We start from the raw sequence: 17,551 nt of genomic DNA, 5'->3' as shown, positions 1-17,551 counted from the left end.
AAAAGAAAGAATAAAAATCACATGATCATCTCAACAGGTACAGAAAAAGCATTTGACAAACACTTGGTTGCCACGGGGAGGAGGATGGGAGGATGAGTAAAACAGAGGAGGGAATTTAAGAGGTACAAACTTCAGTTAAAAAATAAATGAGTCATGAGGATGAAGTGCACAGCATGGGGAATATAGTCAATAATATTGTAATAACTTTGTATGGTAACTAGACTTATCATAGTGATCATTTTGTAATGTATAGAAATATCGAATCACTACCTTCATGCCTGGAACTGACAGTGTTGCACATCAGTTATACTTCAATAAAAAATTAAAAAACAAGCAAATTAAACAAAACAAAAACTGACTCATAGATACAGAGTACAAATCAGTGGTTGCCAGAAGGTAGGAGGCAGGTGAAAAAGGTGAAAGGGATTAAAAAGTATAAATCTCCAGTTTTAAAATAAATAAACCATGGGGATGTAATAATGCAGCGTTAAGAATATCATCAACAATATTATAATAACTTTGCATAGGGACAAATGGTGACTAGACTTTTCATAGTGATCATTTCATAATGTATGCAAATATTATTATGTAGTACATCTGAATTTAATGTAATATTATATATCAACTATATTTCAATAAATAAGAAATTAGAAAAATGATGCAAATTATTATGCAATTAGATTGCTGAAGAATAATAGCTAACTGAAATATAATAATGCAAACTAATTATATTAAACATAGATATAAAGTATAATGTTATACAATGCATTTTAAAAATATTTTTACATAAAGTATAATGCTGTGAAACTAAAATTGCTGTTTACTGACGAAAATATGGATTTTGGATCTTTTTCTCATTTTAGTTACATAATTCCTCTCATGAAACTATGGATGCGGGAAGATCTTCCATGTGTCCCTTTTTGAATAGGCATTCAATAAATGTTTAGCTGGATGAATAAATTCCTGTACTCTTTTTAGAAAATCTTTCAGTTAGCATGAGACTAAGTAGCCTTCAATAAAGAAATTACCTAAATGTGTCTCAAAGAAGGTAGTTTACTTCCAAACATAGTATAGATATAATATATAGTATGGATACAACCAGTTTCTTCAACAGCTGTGAGTTAAAGTGCGGCTATGGGGATACAGAGCAGAACCTAGTGGGACTTTTGAAGTCTTGCTTCTGTCTGCAACTTTTATTACAAATATACATGTAAGAAAATTGGAGCCACAGTCTCTCTTGTGCAACCTTCTAACTTCTGGAATGCCTGAAAGAATCTGACGTATTACAGTTGTTATGATTATCCAGATCCTAACAAGATTTAACATATGATTAGTCATTATTAGTCTGCATTTAATCTCTGAAATTAATCAAGAAAGAGACAAATGAAACAAGATGCTTTAGAAAGAGAAGTGAGTTTGTTTAGTAGTTAAGACTCTGACTCTCTGGATAAAGACTGGCTGTATTCAAATTCTGATTGTGTTGTTTAGCAACTTTATGACCAGCAGTTTACTTAACCATTCTGCATAGCCTATTTCCTTATCAATGAAATTAGTATAAGAATAGAGTTGTTGAGAGGATTAAATGAGTTATTTTACATGGGCTATTTTACATGGGAACAGTACTTGTCACATAGCAACTGATCCTTCAGTGTTAGCTATGATATTGACACTGCAGCTAGAATTCATTCCAGAACATAAAGATTGCCTTAACAAAAGGAATTGAAAATCTTATACATGCTCTTCACCTTTCTATGAATAGGCAGAATAATAATATCAAGATTTGTCTAAGCTTATATTTCAAGGTGGCACAGGTGTTAGCACAGACCTTTTTGATATAAAACCTATTCAAAGATGCCATGACAGTTTCAAGCTTAACTTTTATCAATCCTTATTCATCTTGAGTTTCTTCTCAATATTCACAAAGTTAGTTTAACTGAAATTCAGTGAAAAAAAATTAATTACGGTAAGTTTTAGGCATACAGAATACATGTGGAGAAGGGCTAAGATGATAGTTACTTCAAGGCAACAGTATTCACTTTTGGTTCATATTTGTTTTAATGGATGTAGAAAGATAGGAAAACACTAAGCTATATACATTGTTTCTTGAGAATCTGACCATAAGACTGTCTAAAGAAAGTGGTGGGCTGTTCACATGTGCTATAGTGCATGATACATCAGCACTTGTACATAGTAGGCTCTCGATAAATATTGACTGAATTAAATGAATCAGCATTTTACATATTATTTTCCACAAGGACTGAGAAAGTACCATCTTCCCATCATCTGATACTTGGTGTAGAGGAATCATTCCATAGACAAGGTCATTAATTTTATAATGCTTTTCCTGTGTAGAAAAGTCTGTTCATTCAAATTTGGTTCCTTTTCACTCATTAGTCTTAGGTGATAGGGCATTATAGCAATGGGATTCTGATTCTGTTTTGAAAAAAAAATGGTTTTAAATGCATATGACCAAGTAGGAATATTTATTCAATATATATTCAAGAATTATTTGTAATGAGTATATCAAAACCCAAACTGTTCTTTGTTTATGAGGGTTATATTTTTGGTTTGTAAATAATTGTTTCTCATATATCTGAAAACTGTGTCTTCTCTTGAAATGGTATGTCTTTCCCTTTGGCTTGATAACTTGGTAACAGTATTACTCTTTTCAACAGTATTAGTCTATCATTTGTTTGAAGTATTACAAGTTCTAAATTTGTGAAATCCAAATTAAGAAGTTTGACAGGACAAAAAATGTTAAAAAAAAAAAAAAAGAAGTTTGACAGGACAATTAAAATAGTTAATGTGAATATAGAAAATATTGATAATTTAACATTCCATTTAGTAAAAACAGATGGTGATATATCCACGAATTAACCATGAATAAGTTAATTATGTAAAGGAATCCAATAATTTAATGGAAAGAAAAGCATAGTTTTATTTTCTACTTCCTTAAATTTTGGCTCATTTAATATTTGCAAAATAATTAGAAAGGGGATAATTTACTAATCTAGGGAAAAGACAGGAGTGATAAAATCATATTAACAAAAAATAGATGTCATTTTAAAGATTGTTGAAACTCTGAGCTTAGCTTTAACCCAATGAAATGAGGAAAGACAAAATTAAAATTTCCGGTGTTATGGAAATGTGAGAAAATATACAATCCTAACAAAATAGATTCTGATACTTTAATTTTGATATTCTTTTCATCCAAAGACTAGTAAAATGCTACATCCTTCTGTACTTCCATTTTGACTAGTAGGGGGCCTTGAAATATTTTATGCATAGTAAAGATGGGAAACTGAAACCTCTAAAAAATGTGTGTACAGTAGAATATTTTATAACCTTGTATAGGAACCAGAAATAATAACCATCTTGTAGCTAAGTCATGGGAAATAAGACTCAGACATATTTGGTCATTATGTTTTTAGGTGGCTTCATTTGCTCTATGGATTATTACATTTTGGATAATAATTTATAATATGATATGGTATGTAATGTTTTATTGTGACATTTTTCTTTTTCATTGATTCCTTCTGAATACATGTTCAGTCTTTTAACTCTGTGTCTTGTCTTTCCATAAATCTCTGCCCACTTCATCCTCCTGTCTGCATGTATTGCTGGCTCTTTCCTTTCTGAGGCTATCGTTTCATTTGTCCTCCTGAAGTCCCTAATGACTGACTGGATTCTGACACATTGCCTTACCTATATATCTAGGGGCCAAATTCATAAGTTCTATGAAAGGAGAAACAAAAAACAAACAAATAAAAATTTCCCAGATACATTCAACTCAGTCTCAAAAATATATTTTCCTTTTTTAAATTTAAATTTAATCAAGCTTTGAGAATTGAATAATCTGTTACTTTGTTTTTCAAAAACTTACGTGCCATGTCTGAGACATTTATCTTTTAATTCTATTCACACAACATCGTTCTGAAAAATACCAGTGTGTTCTTTCTATAATCACAGATCCTGAATATTTTAAACATCTGAAGTAAACATGTAATCAGATGCACTGATCCTATGAATGATTTAGAAATATGAAAAATGTAAGTAGCAAACAAAACAGTGATTCTCAGAGAATGCTGAACATGGCTTTAGAGGATTGTACTGTGCTGCTTTGAACAGAGCATTCTTAGATCACTGAGAGGGTGCGATTATTTCAGTTCATCATTTCTACATCTCTCACTACCTCATCAGCAGCTCTACTTTGGGTTTGGTGATAGCATCACCCTCTGAAAAAAGAATCAAGAACACAGTGTGTAGCCTGAGTATTCAAATAAAGCATATATGCAAATTGCAATAAAGCCACACAACTCTTATCAGATTAATATGAAACCCATTATCCTGCTTTTCTTTCTTCTTGTAGTTCCTGTTTTCCAAGTATGCTACAAATCAAAGATTTGATACAAGAGTCTAAAAAATATAAATCAAAATCAACACATTTCATTATCAATCTGGAAATATTATTTCAAAAAGAAACACCACTGTCTCTTTTCATGTATCTCCTCTGAAATCTGGTAGTGAAGAAAATAGTTTTCCTTTTAAAATATCCATAGATACGATTTTTTTAGAGGACAATAAATGACATAGCTTCAAGCACCCTCTCTTCCTGAAGCAAGTTCTAAAAGTAAAGACTCTAAAAAGCTAAAGTGAGTAGGTCAGCCCAGGAAATTAATGCAGTTCTCAAATGACTTCTAAGCTAAGCAATCCCCAGATCCCTTGTCTTCCTACCTTAAAATATCTTGAGTTAAAAATGTGATTTCCAGGTCACTAATTTATAATCCTTACATTTTATCATATAATAAATGATTTCAGGTTTCAAAAGTTACAATTGTTGAAATTATAGTTCAGAAATTATAGAACTGCTGTCTTGACAAATTTATGTTTTCTAAGATTTTCTTTAGAATAAATATATACTTTATCTGTACCAACTGTTTAGAAGACAATACAAAGATTCTAACATTCCCTAAATTAAACGTGCAATGTAATGTAAGTACTTACATGACCTTGCGGAATACTAGAAAGAAATGAATCGTAGGATCGGACAGATCTTGGGTTGATATGAAACCTAACTCTCCATTTGCTAGCTCCATAATATTAGGCAATTTTAAAATCTTTCTGGGCTTGAGTTTCCATATCTGAAAAATAGAGATAAAATTTAATTTACAGGCTGTGAATATTAAATGGGTTAATATGTAAGAAAAGGCCTAGCATATTGCCAGGCTAATAACTGACACTCAGTATTTTATGATTATGATTATTATTACTATTATATTGGTAACGTATGAAGATGTGTAAATCTTCCTTTTCTGATTAGTGAAGACCAAAATAAAAGACTGTTTAAAGACTGTTTTATATTTACTTGGGAACTTGTGCCATATTTAAAATTATAAAATACATAGTTGATTAAAATATGAATTTTGATATATTGCTGTTCAAATTGTGTCTCCTACTTCGTAGCAACTCTGAAGGGAAATAGTTCATAACAGGTACCCCATAAGGTAGGTGTCAGTTCAGTCAGCTCCCACTTCAGCCTCATGAAGTTTTTGTTGTTATTTTTACAAAAGGTCTTTTGGATCTAAAAGAGCAAAAGTTCTTTTTATCAATGAATCTTTTCACTTGGTTAGCATATTAACATTTATTTTACTCTGCTTGAAGAATGCATACTTGGAAGACATTTGAACATTACCCACAGTAAATATAGTACCATGATACTCAACCTCTCCCTATTACAAAGTTAATTATAGGTCATTTAGGCATGTAAAACAGATAGAACATGTTTAACTGTATTTTAGAATGAAGAGAGAAAGTACATAAGTACAACAAGAAAAGCAATTATTTAAGAGCTAACATGTTTCTATAACAACTATCATTAAAAATCCACAATCAGTAGTTTTCTATACTTTGTCCCGTGGATTATTTCTTTCATTTAATTTTATTTCAATACTAAGAAAGACAACAGCAAAATCAAATAGCATTTGGAGTATAGGGTACCCAGGTAATAACACTTCAGTTTCCAGCATTCTCTTGAGAAGTTCTTTTAAAATATATTCTTCCGTCTTTATACTGATATGCAAAGCCTTAGTTTTGTATTCCACATATATATCTTTAATACAGTCTCTAATTTTCATTTGGGATATAGATGAGGGTATACATTTTTCCTTTTATTCGAGATCTAGGACTTGATCTTGACATTGACTTAAAATACTTGGTAGCATCCTTTCACTAAGGTAAGTAGAACTGTGATTGTGTATCTGCACACACATAAATTCAGACAATTTTTGTAAGACAACTTTAAGTCTATACCAAGAAAGCTTGGGAAAGGAGGGTGCTAATGAGTGTGTGTGTGTGTGTATGTCTATGTATATCTCTATATCTATCTATCTATCTATCTATCTATAACAAGTCGCCTTCCTTGATGTTACCAAAAAAGAAAAAAAAGATACTTGCACTCCTGGCAGATTTATAAACATATTGGAAACAAATATAGCTCTTCACATTTGAAATACTTCAGTACATTCTATTTTCAGCTCTAACAGCTTTTCTGCTTATGTTAAATGAAATACTTGATAGACATCAAGACTCAATACATTATGGGAAATATGGAAAATATGCCATAATTACAATAACTTATCCAAAAAGAATCTTCTACCAGCATGTACCAATGCTTAGTGAGTGATTTGGCTGCACTATTTGCAAATGATTATACCAGATTTCATAACTTATTATTCAGCATTCTATAATTGGTCATTTCTTATTAGTAGCTTAGATTTTTTATTTTGAATAGAAGTATATTCATAGATAATATAAAAATCTTGGGTAGAATTACAAATGTAATTCCTATAAGAAAAAAATATATTTTCTAGAATAAGGTTGTTCATGATAAAATATGTTTTTATATTTTAAAAAATAAGCCTTATTAAAAGAATTCTATCCTTAATGCAGAAAGTGGAAGGCTGTATTTAACATAAATCACTCACAAATTTTGTGAATCTTATAAAGCAAGTGAACAACAGTAATGTTACTGTGTCCAACCTCATACTGTTCACTACATAACAGCCCAATAAATTGAGAAACAAGGTATTGAAGCAATGAATAGCAACTTGATTTGGAAAGCCAGCAAACCATGAAGATGGTGGACTAGTGTCCCAAAGAACTATCTTTCCTGAGTTAGAATTCATGCTTCTTTTATACTAAAAAGGGAGGAGGTGTGGCTATTTGTTGCAAACTTCTTGCTGCCAGAATCCTTTGTTCTTATAGCTGTCCATGTAGGTCAGGTCAAGATGTACCAACAAACCTCCAACAAGACAAATGTTGTTCTCTGTTCTGCAATTTTTTTTCTCTATGAATGAAAAGTGCTATATCTTTAAAGGTCAAGCCTGAGAGGCAGAACTTTGATAATGGCATATCATGTATATTTCAGGTTTGTTCTTCTCTGTCATAGTAACATTATAACAAAATACTATCAACAGTATTTAGAAAAACATTTAAAAATAAATAAGCAAACATTTTAATACCATATTAAAAACTGGTTAGGTGACTGTCTACTTCTCTTTGCCTTACCCACTGTTCCCATTGGAAACTCCAAAAGTTTAGCAACTGCTACATAAGTCTTTCAGCAGCCTCCAATAAACTTAACACATCAATCTTCACATCTAAGGGACTGTCATTTATGTATAGATTGTATGAATGTCTCATCATTTTGGTTTATAAACCTCTTTTCAGATACTTCTTACCCTGCATGATGTAAACAACAACAACAACAACAACAACAACAACAACAACAAAGCATGAGATTCCCTTCAGTTAAATAACTTTTCTCCAAATAAAACACAACAAACGAAAAAGATCACCAACTTCTCTTAACCCTGCTGCTGTTTAAAGCACAATTTTGTATTATTCTCTTTCTTGTCCTTGCTATAGCTCATTTAGTCTGTGATTGTTACTTGCTGCTTTTACTTTCGTTTCACGTGTAATCTGTGTACCCCAGTGAAGTTAGTCACATGCTGATGCTGAACATGCTGTACACTTTTCTGCTGCCAAGCATCTCGCTCAGAATTGCCATTATTTCACTCAGGGAAGACCTTCAAAAGCGGTCTCACTGCAGCCAAATGCTAACTACTTTCACTCTCCTTGCTTCTTTGTCAAGTCATTATCAGCTGTAATCTAGAACTACCCATCAGACTAAGTAATTCTGAACAAGTCCTTCCTATTGACTCAGTTCCTGACCCCAGATTTCCTTTTTCTCACTTTTCATTGCCCATACCAGGTCTGGTAAATGGCCTGTGATTTTCCTGGTGTTTAACCTCTGCTCCTAGTGTACTTTTTACTTTGCTGCGTCTACATTACTTCTCACATATAAGAGAAACTTAGCTGGAAAAAATAATAGCAGTTACCACACTTAAGCTTTTGTTCACCTTGTTCTCTGTTCCTCAAATGCCTTTCTCACTCTTTTCTGCTCATCCAAGCCATGTCCATCCTTCAAGGCTAAGCTCACGTGTATTCCTTCTGTATCCTTCTAAAGATATCCTGTATTTTTTCTGTTGCTTTTGTTGCCAGAGAAGAGGTTCTTGTCTCATGCAGGAAAGAATTCAAGAGCGAGCCATAGTAAAGTTAAAGTATGTTTATTCAGGGAGATAACACGCGCCACAGACAGAGTGTGAGCCATCTCAGAAGGCAAGAGAGGCTGCCCCAGAGCATGGAGTTGTCTAGGAAAGTGAGAGTGCCTGCAAGATTTGGGGATGGTTATTTTATGGGCCGGGTAATTTCATATGCTAACAAGTAGGAAGATTATCCCAACTGGTTTAGGGAAGGGGCAGGGATTTCCAGGAATTGGGCCCCACCCACTTTTTGGTCTTTTATGGCCAGCCTAGGAACTGTGAAGCTGCCTGTGGGTGTGTCATTTAGCATGCTAATACATTACAATGAGCCTGTAATGAGGCTCAAGGTCTAGTGGAAGTTGAATCTTCTGCCATCTTGATTCTAACCAGTTTATGTCCTGTCTTCAATTGCTGTGTCATTCTTTTAACGGTTGTGCCCTGCCCCCTTCCCTCACGTCTCACTTTCCCAGCCCTGAATGGTCATTATGATGATGAGAGGATAATAATGACAGTAGTGGCAATGCTGGTGCTGCTGGTGACTACAATGTCTAGTATTTCATGAGTATTTCCTGTTGTATTAAAAAAAAAAAAAACCTCTTTGGAGTTGGCACTGTTTTGCAGATGAGAGGAGTTGAACATTAGGGAAGATTACAAAATTTCTTAAAATCACTTAATTAAGTGAACTGAAAGTAAGCATTTATCTCAGTAAAAAGCCTAAGTTCTTAATGACTATGCCACACTATCTCTTCTCAAATTTTATTAATTTTACAATACAATTAATGCAATATTTAATAATAGGTTTTTGACATCTCTTATGATTTTGTCATTTATTATTATTAAATACATACAGCTGTTTTCAGCAAGTGCTTATAAGCTAATGGAAAAAAATTACCTGACCTTATCATATTTAAGTTTATATATAGCTTACATCAGTTTGCTAGGACTACCATAATAAAATACCACAGACTTGATTACTTGAACAACATAAATGTGTTTTCTCACAATTCTGGAACCTAGAAATCCAAGATGAAATAAATTTTAGAGTCCAAGATGAAAGTGATTTCAACATTGATGCCATCATAATTTATTACAGTTAAATGCCAACAAAAATTTAAAATATATTATCCTAAATATTAATAACAGATAAGCCTTTATAGATGGCAAAATGTTTTGTATTTAATGAAAATATTGTCGGCTCTTGCTTCATATTATCCATATATAATATTTCCTTCCAAATAACAATTTCAGTCATTTACAACAGATAATATCTTAAAATATAATCACATGTGATATATTAAAATACTTATTTCACACAAATAACATATAGGGTTAGAATGTTGGCTTAATTTATGCTACCAGAATCATAATATTAGCTGCATGACTATAAGGTTCTCAATATGTACCACAGCTATCTGAGCAAGAAAAATCTTTAAGTTTGTGATTTGCTTTTTGAGATTTAATTCATCCACTTCCAAGACTCCACAAATGTAGTAAAGTTCAAACTACAATAGCATTAAAAATGTGCATATTTTTCCTGAGTGCCTTCTATTTTCCAGGAGAAGCACATGGATGAAGCTTTATCAGCTTTCCAAAAGAGAGTCAGTACAAAAATGTTATTTAAGTAATAAGGTTGTCCTGTGGATTTAAGAAAGCAGTTTTTCATACAGTCAAGCATTGCCATTTATAAAAAAAAATTTTTTTCTGTGCAGTTTTATATTCCCTCAGTAAGAAGATCTTTTCTATAATGAATTTGGGGAAGTTAAGCAGCACCATTAGAAGAAGGCTAAGTTTCCATTTAATCTCCATGGCTAACTTGAAAAAAGGAACTGACAAAAGAAAAACAGGAAGAAAAATTATGAAGCTATTTGAGATATGCCTAAGTATTAAGTTATGCACTCTGTGTTAACACCACCTGGTTCTGTGCCTTTACACTTGAACTATGGTAAAAGGCAAATTCTCTAAAATAACTGCATTCAGATTTTCAACTTCAAACTTGGGAGGCTTCTGCGAGGCTCTCCAAGAATGTCTTTACAAAGTATCTATTGTTTAATTTTTAAGTTATATTTCTAAGTAGCCTTCCAAAGTGGCCTTCCAAATTAACAACACCCTCAACAGTTTTTAAGATAATGCCTTTCCTTCTTTCTCAAAGTAAAATTGTTACAAAATAGTTTTGCAGCAGAAGCAATCTCAAAGGTCTATTTTTCTGATATCTGTTTTACTGCTACTCAGAAAAACATTGGAAACTCAAATATTCTCCTTAAAATTAAATATAATCAGGCAGCAGTAGCTTCTGTGATGTTAGCACAGTGGTGGATTAAAAAGCTCCAGACCCTTTTCCTCCATGGAAACATCAAGTAAACAACTACAGATTGATTTTAAAAGCTTTGTGGGAGCTTTGGAAACAAACCAAGGATATGCAGCAAACAAGAAAATGCTTAATCAAGGAAAAGTCACACTCAAATCAGTAGGAAATTTCATGGCATTTATGCTTGCTCTTGTAGCAAGATGGCATGGCATAATTGGAAGAAGGCAACTAATTTCCTGATTTCCTCCTCAAGGCACAAGGAATGAGTGGAACTTGTATGCAACATTCTGGCCTATCTGTAGGCTACCCAAAGAACTGATTTCAGTATTGCCTAACTTACTGCTCAGATGAGAATAACAGCATGGTTTGGATCTCAGGTTGGAAGCCACAGAAAGCAGTGGAAGGCACCACAGCACATGAAAGTTGCAGAAGGACTACAGACCCATGGACACTTGGAGCAAGGGATTATGAGCAAAGAAATAAAACAGAATATCTAAGGCCCCACAAAGAAGCAGGAGTGAGATTCAGAGAAATTAAGACATATATAAGCAGCTGTATATTTGAGACAGTGGGGTAAAAACCATACATGTAAGTCCACAAAAATGCATTCTCAGAAAAGACCTGAAAAGACCTCAACCTTCATGCTGGGCTAGTTAGTGAAAGACTTCCCCACACAGAGCCATTGTACATACACATGAACATAATGGCAATTTTAAGTCCTTCCTTATCAGTAATTACTTTAAATATAAGGGGATTAAACTCTTCAATCAAAAGATATGGATTGACAGAACAGATTTTTTTTTTAAAGGATCAGACTATATGCTGTCTAAAGAAACTCACTTCAGATTAAGGACATTCCAGAATGGAGAAAGATAGTTCATGCAAATAGCAACCAAAAGAGAGCAAGGCTAGCCATATTATATCAAACAAAATTGACTCTAAGTACAAAAGATTAAGGAGTTTATACTGATAAAAGGGTCAACTCACCAATAAGATACAATAATTATAAAAACAGAAGCAACAGATATTAGGGCTTCTAAATATATGAAGCAAACATTGACAGAATTGAAGGGAGAATTAGATGTACCTACAAAAATATTAGGAGAATTCAATACACCAATATCAATAACCCATAGAACAACCAGACACAGGTTCAGTATGGAAATAGAGAACTTCAGCAACACTATAGAATAATTGGACCTAACAGACATAAGGAACAATCCATCAAACAATAGAAAAATACAGATTTTTCTCAAGTGCACACAGAATATTATCAAGGTTAGACCATATCTTAAGCTGCAAAATGTCTTAGTAAATTTTAAAGATTGAAATCATATAAAATATCCTTCCTGAGCACAATGGCATGAAAATAGCTGTCAAGAGTGGAAGAACAATTAGAAAACCCACAAATATGTGGAAATTACAATATACTTTTGCTTTCACTTAAATAAACCTTTTATTGTGATTTTGGTTGAGATCCTAGGATAAGCACTTTTTATTGAAGTATAGTTGATTTACAATATTATATTAGTTTCAGATGTACAACATAGTGATTCAAAATTTTTATAGATTATGCTCCATTTATAGTTATTATAAAATACTGACTGTATTCACTGTGCTGTAAAATATATCTTTATAGCTTATTTATACAGTATACTCTTAAACAATCATTAGGGCAAAATGAGATACAGAGGTAATTAGAAAATATCTTGAGCCAATTAAAATGAAATCTTAAAATACTAAAACTTGCTGTATGTATCAAAAGCAGTGCTAAGACGGTAATATATAGCTATAGATGCTTACAGTAAAAAAGAAAAAGGATGTCAAATCAAAAATCTAAATTCATTCCTTAATTAAGAAAAAAACCAAACTAAACCTAAATAGAAGGAAAGGAATAAGAAATATTACCACAGAAATAAAATCAAGGATTAAAAAGTGAAGTAAACCAATGAAATCAAGAATTGGTTCTTTGAAAGCATCAACAAAATTGGCAAACCTTTAGCTGCATTGACTGAGAAGAAAAGAGAGAAGACTAACTAAAATCAGAAATAATAAAAATTATTGCTATGAACAACTGTATGCCAGCTTTTGGATAACCAAATGAAGTGGACACATTCCTAGAAACATACTACCTGATAAGAATGAATCATGAAAGAATAGAAAATATGAACTGACTTGTAAATAGTAAAAGTGATTGAATTAGTAATCAAAAGACCTCTCAACAAAGAAGAGCCCTGGACCAACATGGCTTCACTGATGAATTCTACCAAATATTTGAAGAAGAATTAATACTTATCCTCCTTAAACGCTCCTGAAATATTGAAGAGGAGGGAGTACTTTCAGACTCATTCCACAAGGCCACCATTAACCCTGATTCCTAAAGCCAGACAAAGACACTATAAGAAAATAAATTTGCAGACCAATATTTCTTATGAATGTAGATACAAAGAATCTTCAACAGAATACTAGCAAACAGAATGCAATAGCACATTAAATGGACTATATACCACGATAAAGTGGGATTTATTCCTTTAATGTGAAGTTGGTTCAACATGTGAAAATTAATCAAAGTAATATCCCACATTAACATATTAGGTTAGTATATACACATATACTCCCTTTCTCTGTCGGCTGAGAGAACCTAGAAGCAATGATACCCAGTAATGATGAGTATATATAGTGCTCAGATCGTGATTTCTAATACAGTTCTTCAGTAAAAGGAATTAAGGCTCCCTGGAGAAATGGCTGATTCTGCACTAGATGAGCCTAGGGCCCCTTCTTGTGTCAGAAAGTAAGGAAGTGCTAAAAATGACCCCACAATGACTGGGTATGGCAGAGGGACATAGGAGCCAATTGCAAGAGCTTCCAATGACCAAAGCTGGAACAAGTTAAGCAACAAAATTAATAAGATAGTATAGGATTCTAAGCCAAAGTATAAAAGAAATTCCCATGAGTTTATACTTGTATAAAAAATAATTGGATAGGTAGATAGATAATTCAGAAAAGACATATATCCCATGCCATAGAATTCCAAATAATTTATGTATCCTACCCTCCAAGAGGTAGACTATAATGTCTCACTCCTTCCTTAAGTGTAGGGTGTACATAGTGACTTCCTTCCAAAGAGAACAAGACGGAAAGGAGGCAAAAAGAATACCTTTACAGTGAAGAAACTTAAAAACACTACATTAGCCAGGTGATCAATGTTAACATCAACAGTAATGTGATGAGAATGGCATTTTACCTCTGTGGTCTTCCTCCTGAAAAGTTGTAACTCCTGCCTACTTATAAGAAAAAAGTAGACAAATCTCAGTTGAGGGACATTCCATAAAATACCTGATCAGTACTCCTCAATGTTTTCAGCATCATCAAAAATAAGGAAAGTCTGAGAAACTGTCACAGCCAAGAAGGGCCTAAGGAAATATGTTACTTGGATGACATTTTGGGATAGTAAAAGGACCTTAAGTAAAAAGGGAAGAAATCTGAATACAGCATGAACTTTAGACAATAATAATATATCAATATCTGTTTATTAATTGTTTAAAAATGTACCATACTAATATAAGATGTTAATAATAGGGGAAACTGAGTGTGGGCATATGATAACTTTCTGTTATCAACTCAATTTTTCTGTAACTCTAAAACTGTTCTAAAAAGTAAAGTTTAAAAATCCCACCATTTTTTAATATGGTAGAATTTCATTTAAAGTAAAAGTTCTTTGAAATGATAGCCCAAATTTCACTCCTCACTCTCAGAACTCAATACATTTACTCATTTCACCACAGAAAAAAAAAAGTGTAGTGTAATATTTAGTCACTGAAATTTGGCTTGAATATTAAATCAGCAATTACATGTTAATTGTGTGCAAAGTATTTTATTACGTGCATTCTTACAAAAAATTTAAACATAGTCCCTGCTTTCAAAGGCTTAAAAAGTTAATTGTAGGCCGCTCTTCCTTCTGAGTGAGACAGACCGCACTCTGTCTATGGAGTGTGTATCTACTTTTATTTTGAACTAAGCACCCAAGCCCCACACCTCATGGCCTTTCTCTTGCCTTCAGAGACAGCCTGCACTCCGTCTATGGAGTATGTATCTCTCTGAAAAAATCTACTCTTATTAAAAAAAAAAGTTGTACAATTAAGAGATAAACCAGTTTCTCAAACTTGCACCAATGACATTTTGGGCTGAATAATTCTTTATTGTAGGATGTTTGCTAGCAACTCTTGTCTCTACCAACTTGATGCCAGTAGCACCCTTTCCTAGCTGTAAAAACTAAAAACATCCTCTTACTTGTGTAACCAAACATAAAGAATTCTCAAATCTTCTGTAATCTTACAACTTCTCTAAAGATAGAGCCTATTAATTAAAGAAATAGCAGTTTGAGACCAAAACAATCTTTAAAATAATTATGGAAATCACTACATCTTGGTAGTTAGGACTAGCTTAGCATAAGACTTAACATTTGTACAGAGATTTTATATACATTATCTCATGTAATCATCTGAAGAGTCCCATGACATAAGCATTATTGTTAGCAGCATTGGTATTAGTATTATTTCCATACCTATTTTGGAGGAAAAGATTAATGCTTAGAAAGATAAAGTGGCTTATTCAAGATCACTCAGCTTGTAAATACAAGGGCAGGAACTTAATCCAGGTATTTTGATGCTCTTTTCATTCCACCATGCTGCCTCCCATGTCATAATCTGTAGTTATCATACAAAAAAGAAGAAGGAAGAGCATTCTCTAATGCAATGGCTTCCATTGTAACATCTGACCTGGCATTACAGTATCTAAAATGGAAGCAAGAGAATTATAACTTATGAGCTCTGGAAACTTATTAAGATCAGGCTAAGTGTCAGTAGTTTAGTTTAATTGTTATTGTTTTGCTTGTTTATTTTATTAAACTCTGCTTTTTAATGATCAAGAGTAGACTATAATATTTTTATATCTTTATATGAATATGTCAGTTATATTTTGGATGCTATAATTTGATCTACCCATATCTCTTTAAGTACTAATTTCTTATTTCTTGATGACACACAAGATAGAGTTGCCTGTCTTTTGAAACCTAACAAAATTAGGATTGGTTCATTTTGATAGGATTTTTAGATTCTAAAAATCTGCATTTTAATTATAAAAAACACTGCAGATCTAATAAATGTACTATGCCCAGGTAGACATATAGACATATCACAAACTAGCCACTAATTAAAGACTTTTTTTTTTTGTCCTTAACCAAATTAGGCTGAAGAAAATTCACAGAATAAAATTATTTCCTGGCAAGAACTTTCCAAAATATATTCCTCCTTTAGAATATGTCCCTCTTCAGTACATGGTGGAATATACATGAAGACAGCTAAGATAATTAAACATTTAATGTTTGATTGACTCAATGGGAATCAAACCATTTGAGCAGAGGAAAGATTAGGATAAGTGAGTTTAGTGAAACCTGAATGCTTTCCAGTCTATGGTGCCAAGGGATTTTTCTTTTCCAAAACAAACAAGCACATTTTGTAGCAGACAATTTTAAAGGATATTCATACCATGTTACTCTGATTATCTATACAATATTGTGACTGAATGTTCCAAAGAAACTTTAAAGGTTAAGAAGATTAGGAGACTAATCATTCATTTGAATTGTAATTCAGACAAAAAGAGAGTAACATCTCCCTGGACCACTTGTCTTCAAATAAACGGGCTAAATGGAAGGTCAGGGAACCTAAAACTAATCCTACCTGGTGGCTGGGAAATGATGCCTGGAAGCAAGAAAGGCAACAAGCAAAGTATTTAAGTGTGTTCATCCAACCATCACATTTTTAAGCTTTTACTGATTGTAAACCTCTCTGTGCTTGTGTTAGTATTTAAATTCCACCATTGTGTGATGTTGAAAAGACATGTTGACAGCTTTCATTATTGCACAGTCAACAGTCAAAGGATACAAATACCCAGTTAGAAGATGACTGAGTTCTGGGGATCTAATGTATGGCATGGTGGGGACTATGGTTAACAATACTGTATTGTTTGGTTGAAAGTTGAGAGAGTAGATCTTAAGTATTCTCATCAAACACACAAACACACACACAAAATGGTGACTATGTGAGGTGATGGATGTCTTAACAAACTTTATTGTGGTAATCATTTCACAATATATATGTGTAATATATACGTGTATCATATAAGTACGTTGTACACCTCAAACTTACACAATGTAATATGTCAATTGTATCTCAATAAAGCTGGAAAATGAAAAAAAGATGGAAATATGTATATTTTCTGGATAAGAATACCATAGTGTAAATAATGTTATAGAACTGTCAGGCTTGAGATTCTTCAAGGAATATTTCTGATGTATAAGGAATACTCCACGGAAAAGCTTCAGAACAGAATCAGATTTGAAAAATATTTCGAATCATGCATTTCATGCCTAATGATGTAATTATGATGTCAATAAAAATCAAAAGAAAGAGGCTTGTAATTTGAAGTTTATGTTTGTGTATATAACAACTACCACTAGCCCTACAGATGAACCATACATAGTTACCTTCATGATTACATTCCAGATATAAGTACTAACCAGGACACTTCACTTTAATGGAGGTTAGGGAGCAATAATAACAAAATATTTAAGATCAGAGGGCAA

At 32.8% G+C, this 17,551-nt stretch overlaps 1 protein-coding gene across 2 annotated transcripts in view; it reads left to right on the top strand.

Moving 5' to 3' along the window:
* Positions 1-17,551, top strand: part of KLHL4 (kelch like family member 4) — an 84,327-nt gene that overhangs the window by 32,592 nt on the left and 34,184 nt on the right. The gene's annotated exons all lie outside the window — the stretch shown is intronic.

Source organism: Camelus dromedarius, chromosome X (assembly GCF_036321535.1).
Source record: "Camelus dromedarius isolate mCamDro1 chromosome X, mCamDro1.pat, whole genome shotgun sequence".
Lineage (NCBI taxonomy): Eukaryota > Metazoa > Chordata > Mammalia > Artiodactyla > Camelidae > Camelus > Camelus dromedarius.
This window is presented reverse-complemented; position numbering and strand designations above follow the sequence as displayed.